The 10156-nt window shown below is 40.6% G+C and overlaps 1 long non-coding RNA gene across 1 annotated transcript in view; it reads left to right on the forward strand.

Annotated features, from left to right (window-relative positions):
• LOC113960913 overlaps positions 1-9771 on the forward strand; it is a 59444-nt gene extending 49673 nt beyond the window's left edge. The window contains exon 3 of the long non-coding RNA XR_003532145.1: positions 9522-9771. This is a non-coding gene — a long non-coding RNA (uncharacterized LOC113960913). The remainder of the gene's footprint in view (positions 1-9521) is intronic.
• The last annotated feature ends 385 nt before the right edge of the window (positions 9772-10156 follow it).

Raw genomic sequence — 10156 nt, forward strand, 5'->3', positions numbered from 1 at the left:
CAAGTTCCAGAGGTTCACTGTGCGCACTGCAAATGAATACATTTTCATCTGGTTTAAGGTGATCTATGAACTTCATGGAGTGTTCTCTACCTCTAGCATTGTGAGATTTACCAAACAGGATCCTGACATCCAAGTTATTTACTACCTTTATGATTTTGTAGATGTGTCATATCATCCCTGAGCCCTCTCCTTTCTGCATCAGAGTCATGGTCCTTTCAGACCCTTCTGCTAAGACTGTGCTCTGCCAATCAAAGCATTTTGCTTTCCCTTTTATGTGTGTTTTCCAACTACATTACACTTCTCTCAGGCTCCAGGCTCTGCATGCAGCACTACAAGGTTTTATTAGGTGGCAAAACAATGTCTTCTGCCATCAGGATCCTTCTTGTTGATGCCCAACATATTTTTGGGCATTTTGGATTTTTTCAGGCAGCCAGGAGGGTTTACTTAACTAAACCAGACAAGAGAGCAAAGATGTATTCAGAGACTTGAGGGCTTTGGCTGCAGAGAATTAGTCATCAGAGAGGGTGTTCAGAGAGGGAGCAGAGAGCTGCTGAGAGTCATGGTTGGTGTATGTGAGGGCATAAGTAAATTGTGGCTCATGTCGAGTGCTTGTGTATGATAAAGTAACAGCTTTGAGAGGGAGAAGAAACTGGTAACAGCTTTTGGTCTGCAGCATGGTAGCCCAAAAGCAAACAAGTAATTAATTTGCAGTCTCTTCTGAAGAGGAACAGTGGCCTGGACAAAGGGTCACTACTCAGTAACCATGTGTTCTATGGATAGCATTTATTGCTCAGACTGAAATGTATTAAGGTGAAAATTAGAAAGGAAAAATAGATGCCTCAATCTTTGAACTGGGGGTTGGGTTTTCTCCCTTCAACAGTGAGACAACCTATGTTTTTCAGCACATCTCTCAGATAGCTGGCCAGCTGGCTCACTTGCTAAGGGTGAGTTTTCAGTGTCTGGCAACCAGAGATGTGGTGTTCATGCTGTGAGATCACTCACAATCAGACTTCCTAGCCTCCTAGGAAGAGCCACAGTCACCATTTCTCCACTGATTCCCAGGCAGTGTAGTATGAAAGCAGAGTATCAAAAAATCCCTCAATTCCCATTCAAACCACTGTCCCATAGAACAGTAAAACACTTCTAGCAGAACTACTGAAATGCTGATTATGATAAATATTTCCTTCAGGAATGTTCTTTTTATTTGAGTCTTCCCGAGAAATCAGTGGGCTTCACTTAAAATTTTCTGTGGAGTTAATAGTGTTTGTAAAACTTTGTGGTTACATGAAGCACATTGCATATTCTAATTTATCATTCACATATTTTTAAAATCATTTCTCATCAAACCCCCTCCATTACAGGTGCACTTCAGGAAAGATAGCTAATAATCTGACATGATTTATGTAGTGAAGACCTGACACCTCCAGCCATTCTTTTCAAGTGCTGTTGGCATTAGTTAATATTTTCCATCTTTACTTTAGGTAATTTCCTAGCTTTCTGTAGACAAGAAAAACATTCCAATGACACCCACAGCTCCAAACCACTACTTAGCACATAATGAACTAATTTAAACCAAGTCAGTTTGATTCCAATTTTCTGCCATGTGAAGCAGATGCTTTTGCCAAGGCCAAAAGCCATACATACAGAACAGTAGCATGTGAACACATTCCTAGCTCTAGGTGTAAATCAAGCCTACATAGTACTGTATTTAAACAACATTAAGTATAAAGTAAGAAAATATATGAATTTACAGGCTTAACCACTCTGCGTTTGCCATTTTATTCCAGGCCATGTCACACTGGTAAAATTTTGCTTTTTGTGAAGTTTTGTTTGTTTGTTTAGGTGATGAAAAGAAGGTTCAGCAGCTGCTTATTTTGTCTGTTGTGAAAGTGTGGGTTTGTACTAAAATATTTGTAACAATCTGATGAAAACATCAATCAGCACAAGATTAAGCTTCTGAAATTTAACCTCTAACATTAACTACTGAACAAAAATAGCACCTTTGTTTTACCACAGTGCATCCTACTCATACTGAAGCAATGATGACTGCAGCACATAAGACAACCTGTGTCTGCAAAAGATGTCTTATGAGCAATATACATATTAATATATTTGCATTTCAAGCTTTTGTATAGTTTTTATCACCACACAGCATCAAAAGCAGGGTTTAGAACTGCTAACAAAGTCAGAATATACAATAGTATCTCTCTAATACTACCACGTGTGACTAACAATAGGACTGAAATAACAAGCTACTAATTTAAAAGTCAAGGCTCCATTGTCTTTAAGTCACAGGCTTTCTAACACAACTGCATGTCTTAACAAAAAGCAAGCACTAGCTTAGGAAAGCATTTGATGCTTTCAAGTCATTGATGGTGGACAAAGATGCTCTCTTTGCTGTGATTTTGGGAAGGACATACCTGTCCAACCATCTCCCTTCTGCTACTGCAGAAGGTAGGACTATATACTAACAAAACCTTTGCTGAAAGAACAACATTTTGGTATCCAGGAGAGAAAAGGAGCTAATTTGCTGCTTGGGCACATTTTGCCTAAGCAAACACAGCAGAGAAGTTCTGTCAGCAGTCCTGAGATAATTGAGAAGTGATTGTATGAAGGAAAGAGGTAGTGAAATTTTCTATATAGTGTTTTCCTATTTGTTATTAATCCAACGGCAGGTTCAACTGTTTAACCTTGTTTTATTGTCTGATCATTATCTTTAAGCTATTATTGAATGCGGTTTGTAAGTGAATTCAGAGCCAAAAGAGTAAGTAAAGGCACACAGAGCAAAAATCTGAGACAGTAGGAGCTGAGCTCACTTGTCATATTGCAAGGTCATTTAAACAAAGGAAACAATTTGAGAACCTTCCTAGAAAAAATACAGGGTGTTTAAATACAGTCATGTCTAGAATGATCTACAATCATCTTCTGTGTGAACTCTGACTCTGTGATGGACAGAGTGGCAGAAAATCACACATTCAGAAGGTAACAATCTAATGTATGTCAGTGACCCAGACATCTGTGTACCTAATAAGTAAACAGCTTTTGGAGCACACTTGGAGCAATACCAAAGAGACAACATCCAGAACAGATGTGTTTCAGGAGTTTTGTCTCAGACTAGCTCTGATTCCAGTTTGTGCTAAATGTCCATTAGTGGGAATACATACAGTGTGCTGCTGAGTGATGTCCTCTGGTTTAGTTTAACCATAAGGGAATGTGATTTGTGTGCCCTGAGACCAGTGAGTGATCTGAAACTCCATGAGCTAAGATGGGAGATTGGGAGACTTCCACAAAAGCACTCTCTTACCTAAACCAAAACACTAATATTACCTAGTGGAACTAGAGCAACAGCTCCTTCTGTGGGCCAGCACTTCATGCTAACCATAACCACAACCCTAACCCTTTTGCACATTGTTTCATGAGACTGATAATCTCTTCACTGCTCTGGTTCCATGACAATGTAACTCTAATGACAGACTGATAAAACCAGAAATCATTCATCAGTATATGCTTACTATGTAATGCATATGTTAAACAAAAATAAATGCTATTTAATATGAATCTCATGTACTCTGACGCAAATTGTTTCTCAAGATAACTTTGTACCTGTATGGAAGTTCAGGTCAGACAGTATCAGGTGATTCAAGAAGAGAAACCAGGCACACTTGTTATTTGTGGAACAGGTGTTGAGGGCAATGATTTCTCTGGAGCTATCACCTGTACTGGACTTCAACACCTTCCAAAGGCTGAAAACTATGCAGTGTACTGTAACAGTGCAGGAAAGGGTGAGGTGGAGACACGGGCAGCATAAATGACATGGCCAGGTACTCGTGGCTAGTCTGCATGTGCCCGAACTGTGGACTGCTCTTTCTGTGGAGGCTTCCCTTTCCAATTCTGTGACCAGCATGCGAAACAGCAGTGGCTTCGCTTTCCCATGGATGTTTGGGCTTTTTTTTCTTCCTTCAAGAAGGTTTTTCAGCATAGCACCTTTTTTACAATCCTCCTCTTCCCTGAAGGATCAGCCTTCCAATACTGGCTCTGGCAGGGGTTTCCCTGGCTCTAACAAGTGCTCACCTTGAGTCTGTGTTACTAACTGGGCCCTCGGTGAATAATTTAATTGGCAAATGTGGATATACTGGATCTAATGGTCCTTTTGCTGAAAAAGAAGACCATGCTTCTTGAAACTATTCCATCTGGATTAAATTCACCTGAGCAACTGTTTTTGTGTCAAATATTTCACTTGATGTCTTTAAATGATTATAAATGGTAATACATGGTACTTTGATATTTTGTGTTACTAAAAAGTGAGAAAATATAAGAAAGTGCTTTGCTTCATTTCATGAAAAGAATTTTATTTCAGATTCTACTTCTCTGATTTTTCATTTTGCTTAGGTCAAGCAAAAATCTTTTTAAAACACCCATATAATCCTTTTTCCCTTTACATTTGTGCTTCTTAGACTGACCAGCATCAGCAACAGTGTCTTTAGAAACTGCAGGTGAGAATGACCTCATTCTGAATCCCACCTGTTTGCCAAATATCTCAGACAGCTGACAGATTTGTTACCATTAGCGGGTGACAGGGCACAAGAATTTCAGCAACTGGTCCAATAAATCACAGAATCACAGTGTCATTTACTTTGGAGAAGACTTCTTAGACCACTGAGTCCAAAAAATAAAGAAGTGGCGCATCAAACCACATCTGGTGACCCTTCAATCCTGCAGGTGATTTCTCCACAGAAAATTAATTTATTTCTCTTTCAGTGTTTCATGGATTTCAGAAGAGAAAGCTTTTTACTGGAATATATCTTATAATACTTTATCTTATCCAATGTTAATGTTTCTCATGCCAGAAAGTTCCTTTTTTTTCTTAACCTGATAGTTATCTCCCTAGAAAAGGCCATTTAAATAATTTGTTTTCAATGCCTTCATGTCAATGTCCAGCTCTGTCCTGTCAAATGGGAAAACTCTCACAGACAAACTAGAAGTTTACCGAACTGGTCTGTCAGAAGAGGTATCAGGAAAGAAGACTGTAAGCACCGAGCCACTGGAGCCACTCCTGCTGGGGCTCCAGGCTCACAGGGGACATTTTGTAGGGCAGGCTCCTGTGTCTGACACAGACTGGTGGACCCACCTTGATGGCTGCTGGGAGGGGTAGTCACTGCCACTCTCTCCTCTTCAGTACCCTTTTGCAGGCAGCAGAAACCAAGAGTGTGTTGAAGAACTTGAGAATGGAGCCAAGGCAGTGGGCAGCCTGGGGGTTCCCTAGACCTACTGAACTCCAGGGTGAGGTGTGGAAACACAAAAGGACTTGCTTCAAAGCTGAAGAACCGGCAAAGATGACTGCACGCACAGACATACTCCAGAGCTCCAGAGCTGGAGCCTGGCCAGGACACGAGGATACAGCAAGGTATCTGTCACCTGACTCCTTGCACAGTGCTCTGCTCTCCTCTTTAGGACACTTGGAGATCTTACAATGGGACATAAAGCCTCCTATAGTTTCTCTTTTGTTGCTCAAACCTAGCCATTTGTCTAGGAAAGTTTTGATGCATCCTTCAGTTTTAAAAATCAAGATTTTTGCCTACCTCAATCATAAATACCACTACAAAAACAGCATAGCTTTTCTTTCATTTTCATGTGTTAAACACTGTTTTCTTTCTCAAGCAAATGCTTCAGCATATGCTAGGGTTCAAAATTTTTAATCTTACTAGTTTGACATTTTGCTAAAGGACAGAAAAACATGATTCAATATTGTTTACCAGTGATTTCCTACAAATAACTGTCACACCCAGTTTTATTTCTGGATTCCAGAGGAAAAAAAAAACCAAAGAAAAAATGTTGACTGACCATATGGGTTTCAATGCTCTGTTTCCAAGAGAGTTAAACAGTCTTGATGTTTTTATCATGGACTATTAGGAGTCTGCAACTGCACCAAAAACGACAGAGACAGCAGACAGGGAGGATAAGAAAGTGGAGATATTAGAGATCACAAACAGAGATAAATAAAATACCAGCTAAACACATTGAAAGGCAAAGATGAAATTCCAAGAATATAACTCTGACATTGAAGGATTTCCTACTTGAAAATTACAGGACATTTTTGCTTCTAACTACATGCAAATGCAGGAGTGCAATCTATAAAAAATTTTGTGTATCAGGGTTAGTGTTACATAAATCACAACCATCTCACTTCAGTCAGTTTTAAGCCAGAAAAAAATCCCTAAGCCCATTTTGAAATATAATACTTTGAACTGAGCCAAGCCTATTGCTAATGCATTTATTAATAATTCTGGCTTCCTGCGTATTTGGGAACATTCAGAGTCTCGGATTTCCAGCTGGGCTGCTTCATATCCACTAGAAATATGTCAGATTGTATAGTCTGTGATTGGATGCAAACCTTTCACATGCATGTTTTCATTTGAACCCAGATAAGGATCGCCCTTTTACAAAAGCAAAATGGATATGATTAGGTACTATGCATTTCTAATTGCTCACCTCTGCTGAGTATTCACTGGGAGCAACTGAAGTGTCACACTGATTTTTGCAGCTGCCTTTGCAACCTACTACCTATTCAGTGTATAACTTTTAGGTGCACTTCTAAATGCGCAGAAATAAAAAAAAAAAACAACAATGCAGCTGGTAGCACAAACTCGGAAAGTTTTTGTACTTTCCAGGACAGAGGTGACACAGTTTAAACATGCCTATGATACTGAGGTAAGAAATATCTTCACTAAAGCTAAATGTCAAGTATATGTTAATTCTCCTGTTAAGTCAGATCAGAGTGGCTCTCCTTGGTGTGTTTTAGCCTGACAGCATTTCTCAGTTCTATTTCCTAATGAACCCCTGTATCTAGGGGGCATATTATTTGAGATCGCAGACAGCTGTGCACACATCTCGCAAGAGGCCAAATCCTGCTCACTTCACTCTGTTTGCCTTGTGTCTTTGTCCCCATTCTCCTAAATTAATTTCTATGCTAAGATACTGCTACTGTTCTTGGCAAACACCCTCTGCTGACCCTAACTTTTTGGGGTTCAGACCGTGTTTCCGGAGGCATCAGGGAAAGCATGGTGATCAATGTTCTTCATTGTCCCCTGTTGGTGTCTGCAGAATAAGCAGGAGCAAGAGAACGTTAAGGAAGATGGAAATCTACAATCTTATTTTCCTTTATTTGCTCCTGTCTCGTTGGGACAAAATCATCAGGGATGGAAAAAAGCAATATACCCCACTGAGGGTGCTCAAACCATTTCTTGGGGCAGGAGAAAAGGGATGAGTAGAAAGCCTACTTCATACGATCCTCTGGGGATTGTGAAGCCATGCACTACTGCATTTGCAATTGTATTTGCTGCTCTGGGTGCCCAATCCATGTGGGGAAGCCCCTTGCAGGCAGAATTGCATATGAGAGTTTGCTGGCTTTGCTCAGAATCATGGCACTGCTGTGATCCCCGGCTTGCCAGCAGCCTTTGACACTGCTGGCTCATGCAGCTCTCCATCTGGAGGGCTCTTCCTCATGAGTCTGGGGCAAGCAAATGTTAGAAAAGAAGCACTGTAAGTGGAGCATATTCACTGGTTGTGTAGATCTGGATAAACTGACTCTTGGGCCTCTTGTCCCTGAGAGGAAGACATTGCTGCAGTCTGTGCCAGCTGAGATAGACCTGTGCTGAAGGCATCTTCCGTCTTTCCTCATTTTGTAACCAACAATTTGTAAGCATCAGCAGGTATAAACCAGTGTGATGTGCAATGCTCAAGTCAAAATACAAGCTTAAAAAGGAACCTAATCCAGGGAAAAGTTTCCTACAATGCTGTAGGACACACAGCTCTTTTATGAGCTCTATGTTGCTTTAATGCTAAAGCACTAAAACTTCCTTTTGTCTGCACTGAGCTTATTTGCAGATCCATTGTAATTTTGTTTAGCAGCCAAAACTTTTACTTCTGTTGAGAGCTGCTCTGTTTCATAGAGGACAATATGCTGGACCTTGCTTTTACTCCAGTCAAGCATTGTTAAAGTTACAAATGGTTCCCTCACGTCTTTGCTCACGCAAGTGTTCTGACAAAGGGAATTTTTACTTTTTAAACCTTTTGGAAAAACATACAGCTAAGCTTCTGGGCTCTGGTTCAGGAAAGGACACTCCTAATGCTAAGCATATGCCTTGGAACTGTCGTTTAAACCAAGGGATCTGAAATGCATATTTCCATGAAATGTTGTCTGGATAGGAGTATGTTCTGGATTTGTGCATTAATGAGGGTGTCCAGGGACAAACAATAACTACAATAGCAAACAATAACAGAAGAGATCTCATCACTCTCTACAACTCTCTGAAAGGAGGTTGTAGCCAGGTGGAGGTTGGTCTCTTCTCCCAAGCAGCTATCAGCAAGACAAGAGGGTACGGTCTTAAGCTGTGCCAGGGGAGGTTTAGGTTAGATATTAGGAAGAAATTCTTTTCAGAGAGGGTAATCAGGCATTGGAATGGGCTGCCCAGGGAAGTGGTGGATTGTCCGTCCCTGGAGGTTTTTAAGATGAGACTGGATGTGGCACTTAGTGCCATGATCTAGGAACCACAGCTGTGTTGGGTCAAGTGTTGGACTGGATGATCTCGGAGGTCTTTTCCAACCCAGCTGATTCTATGTTTCTATGATTCTATGATTGTATGATTCTATACTTTTTAGATTTGCATTAGTTCTATATTACCTGCCAACAAAAGAAGTGCCTACACATGAAGGAAAGCAATGTTGACTATAAGGTAGTCAAAGGTAAGGCTGCACCTCACTGTTTTCAGAGAGATTGTTGGATTTCAGGCTTTAGTTCTTTAAGATCATTTGTGTTTTCTTGGAAGACCTGGGTCCTTCCAACACTCACTGCATCTACAGGCATTCAGTGCCTTGCAGGATTAGGTCCAGCTATGCAATTCTGAAAAATCTCTTTGATGCTTGGTGGCTACATTTGAAGTTCATAGCATCATTTTTTAATTATTTTTATTCATGCATGGAGCACAGCCACTTCAAGCATATTCATATGTCTAAAACTGAGATGAAAAAACAAATATTCTGGGGTTTAAGAAAAGTTTCCAATAATTTCTTTTTCATATGTCCAAGTTTAAAGACAGAACTTTAGAACACATTTTTGGGCTGCGTCCACAAACACATTTGATGACGGCAGTGTTTGCTGCATACTACCTGCAGCAATGAGTCCATATGCTAGAGAGCTGGAGGGGTCAAGTCACTAGCTAGTATCACCTTTCTCAAAGACAAGAGAAGTTTCCTGAGTCCTTTAATGGGAGGCATTTGTCACATGATACCTCCAATGGTCTTCCAAGTGTCAGATGTAACATAACACTTCTCAACTAACACAATAAATTGGTTTAAATCTAACAGGAAAAAGACATTTGGCTCTGTACCACACTTGATAAGCAAGAAACAAAATATAACAGAAAGGAAAAGAAAAAAATGGGTCATCAGAAAATCTTTTACAGACTCCCACTCTCCCCTCTCTTCCCTATTTTGGACTTATTTTTTTTCCATTTTCTCATCAGATGTGGTGATGGAAACCGAGGTATGAAGCTCCAATAATTATCCCGGATTCCTGAGCCCTCTGTCCTTCAGCGGGGCCAATAATGAAGACAGAGGAGAGAGGCCGGGATGTGCCTGCCTGCCTGGAATGCAGCCGGAGCTGAAAGCTGACACCAGCTCGGTGGAAAAGGACTAGCGAGCAAAGGCTGTCTCCAAGACAACAGAGTATTTTCCCTGTGATGCATTTACACAGCGGGGTTAAAGTTCTGTGAAAGCAACAGCTGTTGTAAAAACATTGTATTAAATATGCTTAGAACTGTAAAACGTGTGCTCCTTATGTTGCACTTTGCTCGAGAGAAATGTGGAAACCTGCAATATGTCTGAGGGAGAGTTTCTGCTCTCTCAGAGGCTGTTTTATAAATGTCATGCTCCATTTTCAACCTTTTCCTGCTGAGAAAGCTTCTTCTTCAGGCCATTTTCCTCTATAGCTGACTTTCAAATAAAAGCTGACAACTAAAGCATGACTGGGTCTATATCTTACTTTTACCCCTTTAAACTATGCCTTTTGCTTGAGAGCTTGACTTCCGCTATATGCATGTTCTTGCTTTTGGGCATAAGCAGCTGCAAATAAAGCCCACCGGTCCTGGTGCCACGCACA

This window comes from Neopelma chrysocephalum, unplaced genomic scaffold, assembly GCF_003984885.1.
Source record: "Neopelma chrysocephalum unplaced genomic scaffold, ASM398488v2 Primary Assembly neopelma1_96936, whole genome shotgun sequence".
NCBI classification, from domain to species: domain Eukaryota; kingdom Metazoa; phylum Chordata; class Aves; order Passeriformes; family Pipridae; genus Neopelma; species Neopelma chrysocephalum.